General features: G+C 42.1%; 8 non-coding genes across 8 annotated transcripts; all 8 read right to left on the minus strand.

Annotated features, from left to right (window-relative positions):
- Positions 1-6,113: 6,113 nt before the first annotated feature.
- Positions 6,114-6,187, minus strand: TRNAI-AAU (transfer RNA isoleucine (anticodon AAU)). Its single transcript has one exon. It is a non-coding gene; the product is annotated as a tRNA-Ile (tRNA).
- A 1,652-nt stretch (positions 6,188-7,839) lies between these two features.
- On the minus strand, positions 7,840-7,913 carry TRNAI-AAU (transfer RNA isoleucine (anticodon AAU)). Its single transcript has one exon. It is a non-coding gene; the product is annotated as a tRNA-Ile (tRNA).
- A 789-nt stretch (positions 7,914-8,702) lies between these two features.
- On the minus strand, positions 8,703-8,776 carry TRNAI-AAU (transfer RNA isoleucine (anticodon AAU)). The gene has a single exon. It is a non-coding gene; the product is annotated as a tRNA-Ile (tRNA).
- A 2,513-nt stretch (positions 8,777-11,289) lies between these two features.
- TRNAI-AAU (transfer RNA isoleucine (anticodon AAU)) lies at positions 11,290-11,363 on the minus strand. Its single transcript has one exon. It is a non-coding gene; the product is annotated as a tRNA-Ile (tRNA).
- Positions 11,364-13,020: 1,657 nt separating this feature from the next.
- TRNAI-AAU (transfer RNA isoleucine (anticodon AAU)) lies at positions 13,021-13,094 on the minus strand. The gene has a single exon. It is a non-coding gene; the product is annotated as a tRNA-Ile (tRNA).
- A 789-nt stretch (positions 13,095-13,883) lies between these two features.
- TRNAI-AAU (transfer RNA isoleucine (anticodon AAU)) lies at positions 13,884-13,957 on the minus strand. Its single transcript has one exon. It is a non-coding gene; the product is annotated as a tRNA-Ile (tRNA).
- Positions 13,958-14,746: 789 nt separating this feature from the next.
- On the minus strand, positions 14,747-14,820 carry TRNAI-AAU (transfer RNA isoleucine (anticodon AAU)). Its single transcript has one exon. It is a non-coding gene; the product is annotated as a tRNA-Ile (tRNA).
- Positions 14,821-15,609: 789 nt separating this feature from the next.
- TRNAI-AAU (transfer RNA isoleucine (anticodon AAU)) lies at positions 15,610-15,683 on the minus strand. The gene has a single exon. It is a non-coding gene; the product is annotated as a tRNA-Ile (tRNA).
- Between the last annotated feature and the right edge of the window lie 1,015 nt (positions 15,684-16,698).

Raw genomic sequence — 16,698 nt, forward strand, 5'->3', positions numbered from 1 at the left:
GAGCTTCCCCGTCCTGCAAGCCGGCCGGGGTTCCAGGTGTTTATCCGAGCCAAGGGAGGCTCTCCCCAGCCTGCCTAGGGTTTCAGAAGCAGGGACCGGGAGCGGGCCCGGGGCTTGGGCCCCGTCCGGCAGGGCCCGGTGGTGCGGGAATAACCCTCCGTCCTGCATCCCTGGAGCCCCCGGAGCCCCGGAGCCCTGCAGCCCTGCTGCCCTGCAGCTCCGGAGCCCGTGAGCCCTGGAGCCCCCCGAGGAGCCCTGCAGCCCCGTAGCCCTGGAGCCCCCGAGCCCGGCAGCCCTGGAGCCCCGGCAGCCCCGAAGCCCTGCAGCCCACGGAGCCCTGCAGCCCCCCCTGAGCCCTGTAGCCCTGCAGCCCAGGGGAGGCTCTCCCAGGCCTGGCCTAGGGTTCGGGAGCCGGGCCTGGGACCGGGCCCGGGGCTCGGGTTCCCTCCGGCAGGCCCTGGGGTGCGGGAACCACTCCGTCCTGCAAGCCGGTCCGGGCGCCGCGGACGGAGGGTCCACCAGGGCCCAGGGAGGCTCTCGGGGCAGGCAGATTAGCGTCCTTTCGGTCCCCGCCATCTGGTCGGCCCTCTCCCCTCGGCCATCTGGTCGCCCGCAAAGCTTTCCTATGGGGCCGACTAGATGGCCGGGCTTCCCTGGAAGTCCCGATGGGGTGCCATTTGCCTCCCGGATCCCAGCCAGGGCTCCAGGAGGTCGGGCACGTTTGCGCCCTGGGTCCCCTCTGTCACCTCGAGTGCACGGATTACAAGAAAGGGGGGTAACTTTCCTCCGGATTAGTAGGTGCAAGGGTATGCCCAGGCACCCTCCCGGGGCTGGTGGTTCACTGCCGGGGACCAGATGGGATGTGCCCCGGGCAACACCTCCCAGGTGTCCGGGGCTCCCTCCTCCGACCCGCGGCGTGGGGAAGAGCCCGGGACGGGCTCCATGGGTCCCGGGCCCTGCAACCCCGGAGCCCAGCAGCCCCGGAGCCCCGGAGCCCCAGAGCCCTGCTGCCCTGCAGCCCCCGAGCCCTGGAGCCCTGGAGCCCAGCAGCCCCGGAGCCCTGCAGCCCCGGAGCCCCGGAGCCCCGGAGCCGTCGAGCCCTGTGGCCCCCCGAGCCCTACAGGCCCGGGGCAGGCAGATTGGGCGTCATTTCAGTCCCGGCCATCTGGTCTCCAGGATCGCCTCGGCCATCTGGTCCCCCGCAATGCTTTCCAATGGGGGCGACTAGATGGCCGGACTTCCCTGGAAGTCCCGATGAGGTGCCATTCGCCTCCCGGACCCCAGCAAGGGCTCCAGGAGGTCGGGCACGTTTGCGCCCTGGGTCCCCTCTGTCACCTCGCGTGCACGGATTACAAGAAAGGAGGGTAATTTTCCTCTGGATTACTAGGGGCAAGGGTATGCCCAGGCACCCTCCCTGTGCTGGCGGTCCCCTGCCGGGGACCAGATGGGATGTGCCCCGGGCAACACCTCCCAGGTGTCTGGGGCTCCCTCCTCCGACCCGTGGCGTGGGGAAGAGCCCGGGACGGGCTCCATGGGTCCCGGGCCCTGCAACCCCGGAGCCCCGGAGCCCTGCAGCCCTGGAGCCCTGCAGCCCTGGAGCCCAGCAGCCCCGGAGCCCTGCTGCCCTGCAGCCCCCGAGCCCTGGAGCCCCCGAGCCCTGGAGCCCCGGAGCCCCGGAGCCCCAGATCCCTGCAGCCATCGAGCCCTGCAGCCCCCGAGCCCTACAGGCCCGGGGCAGGCCGATTGGGCGTCATTTCGGTCCCGGCCATCTGGTCTCCAGGATCGCCTCGGCCATCTGGTCCCCCGCAATGCTTTCCAATGGGGGCGACTAGATGGCCGGACTTCCCTGGAAGTCCCGATGAGGTGCCATTCGCCTCCCGTACCCCAGCAAGGGCTCCAGGAGGTCGGGCACGTTTGCGCCCTGGGTCCCCTCTGTCACCTCGCGTGCACTGATTACGAGAAAGGAGGGTAATTTTCCTCCGGATTAGTAGGGACAAGGTATTCTGGGACCCCCCTCGGCCTAGCCGTCCTCAGCCGGCAGCTGGACATGCCAGGATGCCGCCCCAGCCCCGGATCCGTCCCTGGGCCTGCTGCGTGGCAGGAAGCCCTGGATGGGGTTCGGGGGGCCTGGCCGGGCCCCGGGTCGGGTGCCACCGCCCTGGGCCCAGTCCCCTGGCCTGCCGCACTGCCAAAGGACCAGGACGGGGGTTCCTTCGAGCCCGGGGAGCCTCCCCTCGCTCGGCTGAGTTCAGCAGCTCCGGCCGGGGCCCCCGAGGGCCCGGGGAGGGCGGCCTCCACCTCCCGGGCTCTGTCCTTAGTCCTGCTGCGTGGCAGGGTGCCCGGGACGTTGGTCCGGAGGGCCCGGGAAGGCGTCCCCTGCGTCTCCGTGCATCGGAGCCTAGGCTGGGTCCAGGGGCCCGTCCGGGCCCCAGGTCGGGTGCCACGGCCCTGGGCCTCCAGTCCCCACCTTGCCGTTCCCTGGCGCCAGCTCCCTTTTTCGTCGGGGTGCAGAGTGGCACCGGCTGGCTTGACTCTCGTGCCCAGCCATCTGTTCTCCGGGATCCCCTCGGCCATCTGGTCTCCGGGATCCCCTCGGCCATCTGGTCTCCCGGATCGCCTCGGCCATCTGGTCTCCTGCAGTGCTTTCCTATGGGGGCAACCAGATGGCCGAACTTCCCTGGAAGTCCCGATGAGGTGCCATTTGCCTCCCGGATCCCAGCGAGGGCTCCAGGAGCTCGGGTACTTTCGCGCCTTGGGTCCCCTCTGTCACTCGGGGCGCACGGATTCCAAGAAAGAGGGGTAGCCTTCCTCCGGACTACTAAGGACAAGGTATGCCCAGACACTTCTTGCAGTTCTCTGCCTGGGGGGACCAGATCAGATGTGCCTGGAAAACACCTACCTAGGCAGCCGGGGCTCCCTTCTCCAGGAGGCCAACGGCATGGCAAAGTACCCGGGAAGGCTCCACGGGTCCCGGGCAGACCTCCCCCGGGCGTCCGGGGCACCCATCTCCAGGAGGCCAACGGCATTGCAAAGTACCCGGGAAGGGCTCCACGGGGTCCCGGGCAGACCTCCCCCGGGCGTCCGGGGCACCCATCTCCAGGAGGCCAATGGCATTGCAAAGTACCCGGGAAGGGCTCCACGGGTCCCGGGCAGACCTCCCCCGGGCGTCCGGGGCACCCATCTCCAGGAGGCCAACGACATTGCAAAGTACCCGGGAAGGGCTCCACGGGTCCCGGGCAGACCTCCCCCGGGCGTCCGGGGCACCCATCTCCAGGAGGCCAACGGCATTGCAAAGTACCCGGGAAGGGCTCCACGGGTCCCGGGCAGACCTCCCCCGGGCGTCCGGGGCACCCATCTCCAGGAGGCCAACGGCATTGCAAAGTACCCGGGAAGGGCTCCACGGGTCCCGGGCAGACCTCCCCCGGGCGTCCGGGGCACCCATCTCCAGGAGGCCAACGGCATTGCAAAGTACCCGGGAAGGGCTCCACGGGTCCCGGGCAGACCTCCCCCGGGCGTCCGGGGCACCCATCTCCAGGAGGCCAACGGCATTGCAAAGTACCCTGGAAGGGCTCCACGGGTCCCGGGCAGACCTCCCGCGGGCGTCCGGGGCACCCATCTCCAGGAGGCCAACGGCATTGCAAAGTACCCGGGAAGGGCTCCACGGGTCCCAGGCAGACCTCCCCCGGGCGTCCGGGGCACCCATCTCCAGGAGGCCAACGGCATTGCAAAGTACCCGGGAAGTGCTCCACGGGTCCCGGGCAGACCTCCCCCGGGCGACCGGGGCACCCATCTCCAGGAGGCCAACGGCATTGCAAAGTACCCGGGAAGGGCTCCACGGGTCCCGGGCAGACCTTCCCCGGGCGTCCGGGGCACCCATCTCCAGGAGGCCAACGGCACGCCAAAGTACCCGGGAAGGGCTCCACGGGTCCCGGGCAGACCTCCCCCGGGCGTACGTGGTCGTCTGACAGATTCGGGCGGATGTGCTTTTACGAACCGGATCGGAATCGGGCCAAATAATAATAATAATAATAATAATAATAATCCACATTTGTAAAGCGCACAATCACCCGTAAGGGTCGCTAGGGGCCGTCGGGAAGATTAAGCAAGCTATTGCCCAGAGTCACATGGTGCTGGGCTAATCTGCCGCCGGTGCCGGGGATCGATCCGTGATCTCCAGATTTCCGAGTCAGCCGCCCTAGCCGCGGCATCAGCTATTCCTCAGAGTCACATGGTGCTGGGCTTTTCTGCCGCCGGCTCCGGGGATCGAACCGTGATCTCCAGATTTCCGAGTCAGCCGCCCTAGCCGCGGCGTCAGCTATTCCTCAGAGTCACATGGTGCTGGGCTTTTCTGCCGCCGGCGCCGGGGATCGAACCGTGATCTCCAGATTTCCGAGTCAGCCGCCCTAGCCGCGGCGTCAGCTATTTCTCAGAGTCACATGGTGCTGGGCTTTTCTGCCGCCGGCGCCGGGGATCGAACCGTGATCTCCAGATTTCGGAGTCAGCCGCCCTAGCCGCGGCGTCAACTATTCCTCAGAGTCACATGGTGCTGGGCTTTTCTGCCGCCGGCGCCGGGGATCGAACCGTGATTCCCAGACATTCGGTCGGATGTGCTATGTACCGGATCGGAATCGGCCCCAATGTATTAGAACTTAGAACCATTAATGTTTTTTCCATGTGTTTTAGCAATAAATAACAATTCATCACCTATATGCAATTGATTCATCTAAACATTCTATCAGCTTCCCCTCAAAGGAAATATAGACATACACATTATACAGAAGAAAATACATCTATTTTCAACATTAAAGGAGCATCAAGTATTGGCTTGGAGACTGATTGAAAGTATGTCCTTGGCATTTTTAACTTTATGCTCTACAGACTAAACTAATAGGCTCAATAAATACATAGCATACTATTGAAGAAATAGCAGATGATGAAGTGCTACCGATTGTTAACCCGGGATAGTTGGAAAGCTTATATTCAGCTGTTTACATTCATACTATCTTTATATTTCATCAACAAGACAAAACAAAAATGACCTCAATAAATTGCAATAAATAAGAGATTTAGTTACTTGGCGTTAGAACTTAGAACCATTAATAGATATTTCAGGAGCTTTCAGAATAATAATTAATTCTACAACTATATCAAATGTATTCATCCAATCCTTCAAGCAGCGTTTGATCCAAGGTGATAAACAGTCAAAAATGAGACACAAGAAACATTTATCTTTTTACAAACAATTAAACTTTGCCTGTACAGGGATCGAACCTGTGACCTTGGCGTTATTAGCACCACGCTCTAACCATCTGAGCTAACAGGCCATTTTGCACAAATTACTGGAAGTCCAGCATATGAAGAAGTGCTAATGATAGTTAACCCGGGAGATTTGGAAAGCTTAATTTCAGAGGTTTACCATGAAGTTATAAATATATAATATCAACATGAAGAAACTTATATGACTATAAAAAAATTACAATACAAAAGAGATGTTCATACTTAGTGTTAGAACTTAGAACCATTAATGTTTTTTCCATGTGTTTTAGCAATAAATAACAATTCATCACCTATATGCAATTGATTCATTTAATCATTCTATCAGCTTCCCCTCAAAGGAAATATAGAGATACACATGATACAGAAGAAAATACATCTATTTTCAACATTAAAGGAGCATCAAGTATTGGCTTGGAGACGGATTGAAAGTATGTCCTTGGCATTTTTAACTTTATGCTCTGAAGACTAAACTAATAGGCTCACTAAATATATAGCATACTATTGAAGAAATAGCAGATGATGAAGTGCTACTGATTGTTAACCCGGGATAGTTGGAAAGCTTATATTCAGCTGTTTACATTCATACTATTTTTATATTTCATCAACAAGACAAAACAAAAATGACCTCAATAAATTGCAATAAATAAGAGATTTAGTTACTTGGTGTTAGAACTTAGAACCATTAATAGATATTCCAGGAGCTTTCAGAATAATAATTAATTCTACAACTATATCAAATGTATTCATCCAATCCTTCAAGCATCGTTTGATCCAAGGTGATAAACAGTCAAAAATGAGACACAAGAAAAATTAATCTTTTTTCAAACAATTAAACTTGGCCTGTACAGGGATCGAACCTGTGACCTTGGCGTTATTAGCACCACGCTCTAACCATCTGAGCTAACAGGCCGGTCTGCAAAAATTCCTGGAAGTCCAGCATATGAAGAAGTGCTAATGATAGTTAACCCGGGAGATTTGGAAAGCTTAATTTCGGAGGTTTACCATGAAGTTATAAATATATAATATCAACATGAAGAAACTAATATGACTTTAGAAAAATTACAATACAAAACAGATTTTCATACTTAGTGTTAGAACTTAGAACCATTAATGTTGTTTCCATGTGTTTTAGCAATAAATAACAATTCATCACCTATATGCAATTGATTCATCTAATCATTCTATCAGCTTCCCCTCAAAGCAAATATAGACATACACATTATACAGAAGAAAATACATCTATTTTCATCATTAAAGGAGCATCACTTATTGGCTTGGAGACTGATTGAAAGCATGTCCTTGGCATTTTTAACTTTATGCTCTAAAGACTAAACTAATAGGCTCACTAAATATATAGCATACTATTGAAGAAATAGCAGATGATGAAGTGCTACTGATTGTTAACCCGGGATAGTTGGAAAGCTTATATTCAGCTGTTTACATTCATACTATCTTTATATTTCATCAACAAGACAAAACAAAAATGACCTCAATAAATTGCAATAAATAAGAGATTTAGTTACTTGGCGTTAGAACTTAGAACCAATTATAGATATTCCAGGAGCTTTCAGAATGATAATTAATTCTACAACTATATCAAATGTATTCATCCAATCCTTCAAGTAGCTTTTGATCCAAGGTGATAAACAGTCAAAAATGAGACACAAGAAAAATGTATCTTTTTACAAACAATTAAACTTGGCCTGTACAGGGATCAGACCTGTGACCTTGGCGTTATTAGCACCACGCTCTAACCATCTGAGCTAACAGGCCATTTTGCACAAACTCCTGGAAGTCCAGCATATGAAGAAGTGCTAATGATAGTTAACCCGGGAGATTTGGAAAGCTTAATTTCAGAGGTGTACCATGAAGTTATAAATATAAATTATCAACATGAAGAAACTAATATGACTTTAGAAAAATTACAATACAAAAGAGATTTTCATACTTAGTGTTAGAACTTAGAACCATTAATGTTTTTTCCATGTGTTTTAGCAATAAATAACAATTCATCACCTATATGCAATTGATTCATCTAAACATTCTATCAGCTTCCCCTCAAAGGAAATATAGACATACACATTATACAGAAGAAAATACATCTATTTTCATCATTAAAGGATCATCAAGTATTGGCTTGGATACGGATTGAAAGTATGTCCTTGGCATTTTTAACTTTATGCTCTGAAGACTAAACTAATAGGCTCACTAAATATATAGCATACTATTGAAGAAATAGCAGATGATGAAGTGCTACTGATTGTTAACCCGGGATAGTTGGAAAGCTTATATTCAGCTGTTTACATTCATACTATTTTTATATTTCATCAACAAGACAACACAAAAATGACCTCAATAAATTGCAATAAATAAGAGATTTAGTTACTTGGTGTTAGAACTTAGAACCATTAATAGATATTCCAGGAGCTTTCAGAATAATAATTAATTATACAACTATATCAAATGTATTCATCCAATCCTTCAAGCATCGTTTGATCCAAGGTGATAAACAGTCAAAAATGAGACACAAGAAAAATTAATCTTTTTTCAAACAATTAAACTTGGCCTGTACAGGGATCGAACCTGTGACCTTGGCGTTATTAGCACCACGCTCTAACCATCTGAGCTAACAGGCCGGTCTGCACAAATTTCTGGAAGTCCAGCATATGAAGAAGTGCTAATGATAGTTAACCCGGGAGATTTGGAAAGCTTAATTTCGGAGGTTTACCATGAAGTTATAAATATATAATATCAACATGAAGAAACTAATATGACTTTAGAAAAATTACAATACAAAAGAGATTTTCATACTTAGTGTTAGAGCATATAGCCATTAATGTTTTTTCCATGTGTTTTAGCAATAAATAACAATTCATCACCTATATGCAATTGATTCATCTAATCATTGTGTCAGCTTCCCCTCGAAGGAAATATAGACATACAAATGATACTGAAGAAAATACATCTATTTTCAACATTAAAGGAGCATCAAGTATTGGCTTAGAGACTGATTGAAAGTATGTTCTTGGCATTGTTAACTTTATGCTCTAAAGACTAAACTAATAGGCTCAATAAATATATAGCATACTATTGAAGAAATAGCACATGATGAAGTGCTACCGATTGTTAACCCGGGATAGTTGGAAAGCTTATATTCAGCTGTTTACATTCATACTATCTTTATATTTCATCAACAATACAAAACAAAAATGACCTCAATAAATTGCAATAAATAAGAGATTTAGTTACTTGGCGTTAGAACTTAGAACCATTAATAGATATTCCAGGAGCTTTCAGAATAATAATTAATTCTACAACTATATCAAATGCATTCATCCAATCCTTCAAGCAGCGTTTGATTCAAGGTGATAAACAGTCAAAAATGAGACAAAAGAAAAATTAATCTTTTTTCAAACAATTAAACTTGGCCTGTACAGGGATCGAACCTGTGACCTTGGCGTTATTAGCACCACGCTCTAACCAACTGAGCTAACAGGCCATTTTGCGCTAATTCCTGGAAGTCCAGCATATGAAGAAGTGCTAATGATAGTTAACCCGGGAGATTTGGAAAGCTTAATTTCGGAGGTGTACCATGAAGTTATAAATATAAATTATCAACATGAAGAAACTAATATGACTTTATAAAAATTACAATACAAAAAAGATTTTCATACTTAGTGTTAGAACTTAGAACCATTAATGTTTTTTCCATGTGTTTTAGCAATAAATAACAATTCATCACCTATATGCAATTGATTCATCTAATCATTCTATCAGCTTCCCCTCAAAGGAAATATAGACATACACATTATACAGAAGAAAATACATCTATTTTCAACATTAAAGGAGCATCACTTATTGGCTTGGAGACTGATTGAAAGTATGTCCTTGGCATTTTTAACTTTATGCTCTAAAGACTAAACTAATAGGCTCACTAAATATATAGCATACTATTGAAGAAATAGCAGATGATGAAGTGCTACTGATTGTTAACCCGGGATAGTTGGAAAGCTTATATTCAGCTGTTTACATTCATACTATCTTTATATTTCATCAACAAGACAAAACAAAAATGACCTCAATAAATTCAATAAATAAGAGATTTAGTTACTTGGCGTTAGAACTTAGAACCAATTATAGATATTCCAGGAGCTTTCAGAATGATAATTAATTCTACAACTATATCAAATGTATTCATCCAATCCTTCAAGTAGCTTTTGATCCAAGGTGATAAACAGTCAAAAATGAGACACAAGAAAAATGTATCTTTTTACAAACAATTAAACTTGGCCTGTACAGGGATCGGACCTGTGACCTTGGCGTTATTAGCACCACGCTCTAACCATCTGAGCTAACAGGCCATTTTGCACAAATTCCTGGAAGTCCAGCATATGAAGAAGTGCTAATGATAGTTAACCCGGGAGATTTGGAAAGCTTAATTTCAGAGGTGTACCATGAAGTTATAAATATAAATTATCAACATGAAGAAACTAATATGACTTTATAAAAATTACAATACAAAAAAGATTTTCATACTTAGTGTTAGAACTTAGAACCATTAATGTTTTTTCCATGTGTTTTAGCAATAAATAACAATTCATCACCTATATGCAATTGATTCATCTAATCATTCTATCAGCTTCCCCTCAAAGGAAATATAGACATACACATTATACAGAAGAAAATACATCTATTTTCAACATTAAAGGAGCATCACTTATTGGCTTGGAGACTGATTGAAAGTATGTCCTTGGCATTTTTAACTTTATGCTCTAAAGACTAAACTAATAGGCTCACTAAATATATAGCATACTATTGAAGAAATAGCAGATGATGAAGTGCTACTGATTGTTAACCCGGGATAGTTGGAAAGCTTATATTCAGCTGTTTACATTCATACTATCTTTATATTTCATCAACAAGACAAAACAAAAATGACCTCAATAAATTCAATAAATAAGAGATTTAGTTACTTGGCGTTAGAACTTAGAACCAATTATAGATATTCCAGGAGCTTTCAGAATGATAATTAATTCTACAACTATATCAAATGTATTCATCCAATCCTTCAAGTAGCTTTTGATCCAAGGTGATAAACAGTCAAAAATGAGACACAAGAAAAATGTATCTTTTTACAAACAATTAAACTTGGCCTGTACAGGGATCGGACCTGTGACCTTGGCGTTATTAGCACCACGCTCTAACCATCTGAGCTAACAGGCCATTTTGCACAAATTCCTGGAAGTCCAGCATATGAAGAAGTGCTAATGATAGTTAACCCGGGAGATTTGGAAAGCTTAATTTCAGAGGTGTACCATGAAGTTATAAATATAAATTATCAACATGAAGAAACTAATATGACTTTAGAAAAATTACAATACAAAAGAGATTTTCATACTTAGTGTTAGAACTTAGAACCATTAATTTTTTTTCCATGTGTTTTAGCAATAAATAACAATTCATCACCTATATGCAATTGATTTATCTAAACATTCTATCAGCTTCCCCTCAAAGGAAATATAGACATACACATTATACAGAAGAAAATACATCTATTTTCAACATTAAAGGAGCATCAAGTATTGGCTTGGAGACTGATTGAAAGTATGTCCTTGGCATTTTTAACTTTATGCTCTACAGACTAAACTAATAGGCTCAATAAATACATAGCATACTATTGAAGAAATAGCAGATGATGAAGTGCTACCGATTGTTAACCCGGGATAGTTGGAAAGCTTATATTCAGCTGTTTACATTCATACTATCTTTATATTTCATCAACAAGACAAAACAAAAATGACCTCAATAAATTGCAATAAATAAGAGATTTAGTTACTTGGCGTTAGAACTTAGAACCATTAATAGATATTTCAGGAGCTTTCAGAATAATAATTAATTCTACAACTATATCAAATGTATTCATCCAATCCTTCAAGCAGCATTTGATCCAAGGTGATAACCAGTCAAAAATGAGACACAAGAAACATTTATCTTTTTACAAACAATTAAACTTGGCCTGTACAGGGATCGAACCTGTGACCTTGGCGTTATTAGCACCACGCTCTAACCATCTGAGCTAACAGGCCATTTTGCACAAATTACTGGAAGTCCAGCATATGAAGAAGTGCTAATGATAGTTAACCCGGGAGATTTGGAAAGCTTAACTTCAGAGGTTTACCATGAAGTTATAAATATATAATATCAACATGAAGAAACTTATATGACTTTAAAAAAATTACAATACAAAAAAGATTTTAATACTTAGTGTTAGAACTTAGAGCCATTAATGTTTTTTCCTTGTGTTTTAGCAATAAATAACAATTCATCACCTATATGCAATTGATTCATCTAATCATTCTATCAGCTTCCCCTCAAAGGAAATATAGACATACACATTATACAGAAGAAAATACATCTATTTTCAACATTAAAGGAGCATCACTTATTGGCTTGGAGACTGATTGAAAGTATGTCCTTGGCATTTTTAACTTTATGCTCTAAAGACTAAACTAATAGGCTCACTAAATATATAGCATACTATTGAAGAAATAGCAGATGATGAAGTGCTACTGATTGTTAACCCGGGATAGTTGGAAAGCTTATATTACGCTGTTTACATTCATACTATCTTTATATTTCATCAACAAGACAAAACAAAAATGACCTCAATAAATTAAATTGCAATAAATAAGAGATTTAGTTACTTGGCGTTAGAACTTAGAACCAATTATAGATATTCCAGGAGCTTTCAGAATGATAATTAATTCTACAACTATATCAAATGTATTCATCCAATCCTTCAAGTAGCTTTTGATCCAAGGTGATAAACAGTCAAAAATGAGACACAAGAAAAATGTATCTTTTTACAAACAATTAAACTTGGCCTGTACAGGGATCGGACCTGTGACCTTGGCGTTATTAGCACCACGCTCTAACCATCTGAGCTAACAGGCCATTTTGCACAAATTCCTGGAAGTCCAGCATATGAAGAAGTGCTAATGATAGTTAACCCGGGAGATTTGGAAAGCTTAATTTCAGAGGTGTACCATGAAGTTATAAATATAAATTATCAACATGAAGAAACTAATATGACTTTAGAAAAATTACAATACAAAAGAGATTTTCATACTTAGTGTTAGAACTTAGAACCATTAATTTTTTTTCCATGTGTTTTAGCAATAAATAACAATTCATCACCTATATGCAATTGATTCATCTAAACATTCTATCAGCTTCCCCTCAAAGGAAATATAGACATACACATTATACAGAAGAAAATACATCTATTTTCAACATTAAAGGAGCATCAAGTATTGGCTTGGAGACTGATTGAAAGTATGTCCTTGGCATTTTTAACTTTATGCTCTACAGACTAAACTAATAGGCTCAATAAATACATAGCATACTATTGAAGAAATAGCAGATGATGAAGTGCTACCGATTGTTAACCCGGGATAGTTGGAAAGCTTATATTCAGCTGTTTACATTCATACTATCTTTATATTTCATCAACAAGACAAAACAAAAATGACCTCAATAAATTGCAATAAATAAGAGATTTAGTTACTTGGCGTTAGAACTTATAACCATTAATAGATATTTCAGGAGCTTTCAAAATAATAATTAATTCTACAACTATATCAAATGTATTCATCCAATCCTTCAAGCAGCATTTGATCCAAGGTTATAAACAGTCAAAAATGAGACACAAGAAACATTTATCTTTTTACAAACAATTAAACTTGGCCTGTACAGGGATCGAACCTGTGACCTTGGCGTTATTAGCACCACGCTCTAACCATCTGAGCTAACAGGCCATTTTGCACAAATTACTGGAAGTCCAGCATATGAAGAAGTGCTAATGATAGTTAACCCGGGAGATTTGGAAAGCTTAACTTCAGAGGTTTACCATGAAGTTATAAATATATAATATCAACATGAAGAAACTTATATGACTTTCAAAAAATTACAATACAAAAAAGATTTTAATACTTAGTGTTAGAACTTAGAGCCATTAATGTTTTTTCCATGTGTTTTAGCAATAAATAACAATTCATCACCTATATGCAATTGATTCATCTAATCATTCTATCAGCTTCCCCTCGAAGGAAATATAGACATACAAATGATACTGAAGAAAATACATCTATTTTCAACATTAAAGGAGCATCAAGTATTGGCTTAGAGACTGATTGAAAGTATGTTCTTGGCATTGTTAACTTTATGCTCTAAAGACTAAACTAATAGGCTCAATAAATATATAGCATACTATTGAAGAAATAGCAGATGATGAAGTGCTACCGATTGTTAACCCGGGATAGTTGGAAAGCTTATATTCAGCTGTTTACATTCATACTATCTTTATATTTCATCAACAAGACAAAACAAAAATGACCTCAATAAATTGCAATAAATAAGAGATTTAGTTACTTGGCGTTAGAACTTAGAACCATTAATAGATATTCCAGGAGCTTTCAGAATAATAATTAATTCTACAACTATATCAAATGCATTCATCCAATCCTTCAAGCAGCGTTTGATTCAAGGTGATAAACAGTCAAAAATGAGACACAAGAAAAATTAATCTTTTTTCAAACAATTAAACTTGGCCTGTACAGGGATCGAACCTGTGACCTTGGCGTTATTAGCACCACGCTCTAACCATCTGAGCTAACAGGCCATTTTGCGCAAATTCCTGGAAGTCCAGCATATGTAGAAGTGCTAATGATAGTTAACCCGGGAGATTTGGAAAGCTTAATTTCGGAGGTGTACCATGAAGTTATAAATATAAATTATCAACATGAAGAAACTAATATGACTTTAAAAAAATTACAATACAAAAGAGATTTTCATACTTAGTGTTAGAACTTAGAACCATTAATGTTTTTTCCATGTGTTTTAGCAATAAATAACAATTCATCACCTATATGCAATTGATTCATCTAATCATTCTATCAGCTTCCCCTCAAAGGAAATATAGACATACACATTATACAGAAGAAAATACATCTATTTTCAACATTAAAGGAGCATCACTTATTGGCTTGGAGACTGATTGAAAGTATGTCCTTGGCATTTTTAACTTTATGCTCTAAAGACTAAAATAATAGGCTCACTAAATATATAGCATACTATTGAGGAAATAGCAGATGATGAAGTGCTACTGATTGTTAACCCGGGATAGTTGGAAAGCTTATATTCAGCTGTTTACATTCATACTATCTTTATATTTCATCAACAAGACAAAACAAAAATGACCTCAATAAATTGCAATAAATAAGAGATTTAGTTACTTGGCGTTAGAACTTAGAACCAATTATAGATATTCCAGGAGCTTTCAGAATGATAATTAATTCTACAACTATATCAAATGTATTCATCCAATCCTTCAAGTAGCTTTTGATCCAAGGTGATAAACAGTCAAAAATGAGACACAAGAAACATTTATCTTTTTACAAACAATTAAACTTGGCCTGTACAGGGATCGAACCTGTGACCTTGGCGTTATTAGCACCACGCTCTAACCATCTGAGCTAACAGGCCATTTTGCACAAATTACTGGAAGTCCAGCATATGAAGAACTGCTAATGATAGTTAACCCGGGAGATTTGGAAAGCTTAACTTCAGAGGTTTACCATGAAGTTATAAATATATAATATCAACATGAAGAAACTTATATGACTTTAAAAAAATTACAATACAAAAGAGATTTTCATACTTAGTGTTAGAACTTAGAACCATTAATTTTTTTTCCATGTGTTTTAGCAATAAATAACAATTCATCACCTATATGCAATTGATTCATCTAAACATTCTATCAGCTTCCCCTCAAAGGAAATATAGACATACACATTATACAGAAGAAAATACATCTATTTTCAACATTAAAGGAGCATCAAGTATTGGCTTGGAGACTGATTGAAAGTATGTCCTTGGCATTTTTAACTTTATGCTCTACAGACTAAACTAATAGGCTCAATAAATACATAGCATACTATTGAAGAAATAGCAGATGATGAAGTGCTACCGATTGTTAACCCGGGATAGTTGGAAAGCTTATATTCAGCTGTTTACATTCATACTATCTTTATATTTCATCAACAAGACAAAACAAAAATGACCTCAATAAATTGCAATAAATAAGAGATTTAGTTACTTGGCGTTAGAACTTAGAACCATTAATAGATATTTCAGGAGCTTTCAGAATAATAATTAATTCTACAACTATATCAAATGTATTCATCCAATCCTTCAAGCAGCATTTGATCCAAGGTGATAAACAGTCATAAATGAGACACAAGAAACATTTATCTTTTTACAAACAATTAAACTTGGCCTGTACAGGGATCGAACCTGTGACCTTGGCGTTATTAGCACCACGCTCTAACCATCTGAGCTAACAGGCCATTTTGCACAAATTACTGGAAGTCCAGCATATGAAGAACTGCTAATGATAGTTAACCCGGGAGATTTGGAAAGCTTAACTTCAGAGGTTTACCATGAAGTTATAAATATATAATATCAACATGAAGAAACTTATATGACTTTAAAAAAATTACAATACAAAAAAGATTTTAATACTTAGTGTTAGAACTTAGAGCCATTAATGTTTTTTCCATGTGTTTTAGCAATAAATAACAATTCATCACCTATATGCAATTGATTCATCTAATCATTCTATCAGCTTCCCCTCAAAGGAAATATAGACATACACATTATACAGAAGAAAATACATCTATTTTCAACATTAAAGGAGCATCACTTATTGGCTTGGAGACTGATTGAAAGTATGTCCTTGGCATTTTTAACTTTATGCTCTAAAGACTAAACTAATAGGCTCACTAAATATATAGCATACTATTGAAGAAATAGCAGATGATGAAGTGCTACTGATTGTTAACCCGGGATAGTTGGAAAGCTTATATTCAGCTGTTTACATTCATACTATCTTTATATTTCATCAACAAGACAAAACAAAAATGACCTCAATAAATTGCAATAAATAAGAGATTTAGTTACTTGGCGTTAGAACTTAGAACCAATTATAGATATTCCAGGAGCTTTCAGAATGATAATTAATTCTACAACTATATCAAATGTATTCATCCAATCCTTCAAGTAGCTTTTGATCCAAGGTGATAAACAGTCAAAAATGAGACACAAGAAAAATGTATCTTTTTACAAACAATTAAACTTGGCCTGTACAGGGATCGGACCTGTGACCTTGGCGTTATTAGCACCACGCTCTAACCATCTGAGCTAACAGGCCATTTTGCACAAATTCCTGGAAGTCCAGCATATGAAGAAGTGCTAATGATAGTTAACCCGGGAGATTTGGAAAGCTTAATTTCAGAGGTGTACCATGAAGTTATAAATATAAATTATCAACATGAAGAAACTAATATGACTTTAGAAAAATTA

The sequence above is a fragment of the Lissotriton vulgaris genome, chromosome 4_1 (genome assembly GCF_964263255.1).
Source record: "Lissotriton vulgaris chromosome 4_1, aLisVul1.2, whole genome shotgun sequence".
NCBI lineage: Eukaryota > Metazoa > Chordata > Amphibia > Caudata > Salamandridae > Lissotriton > Lissotriton vulgaris.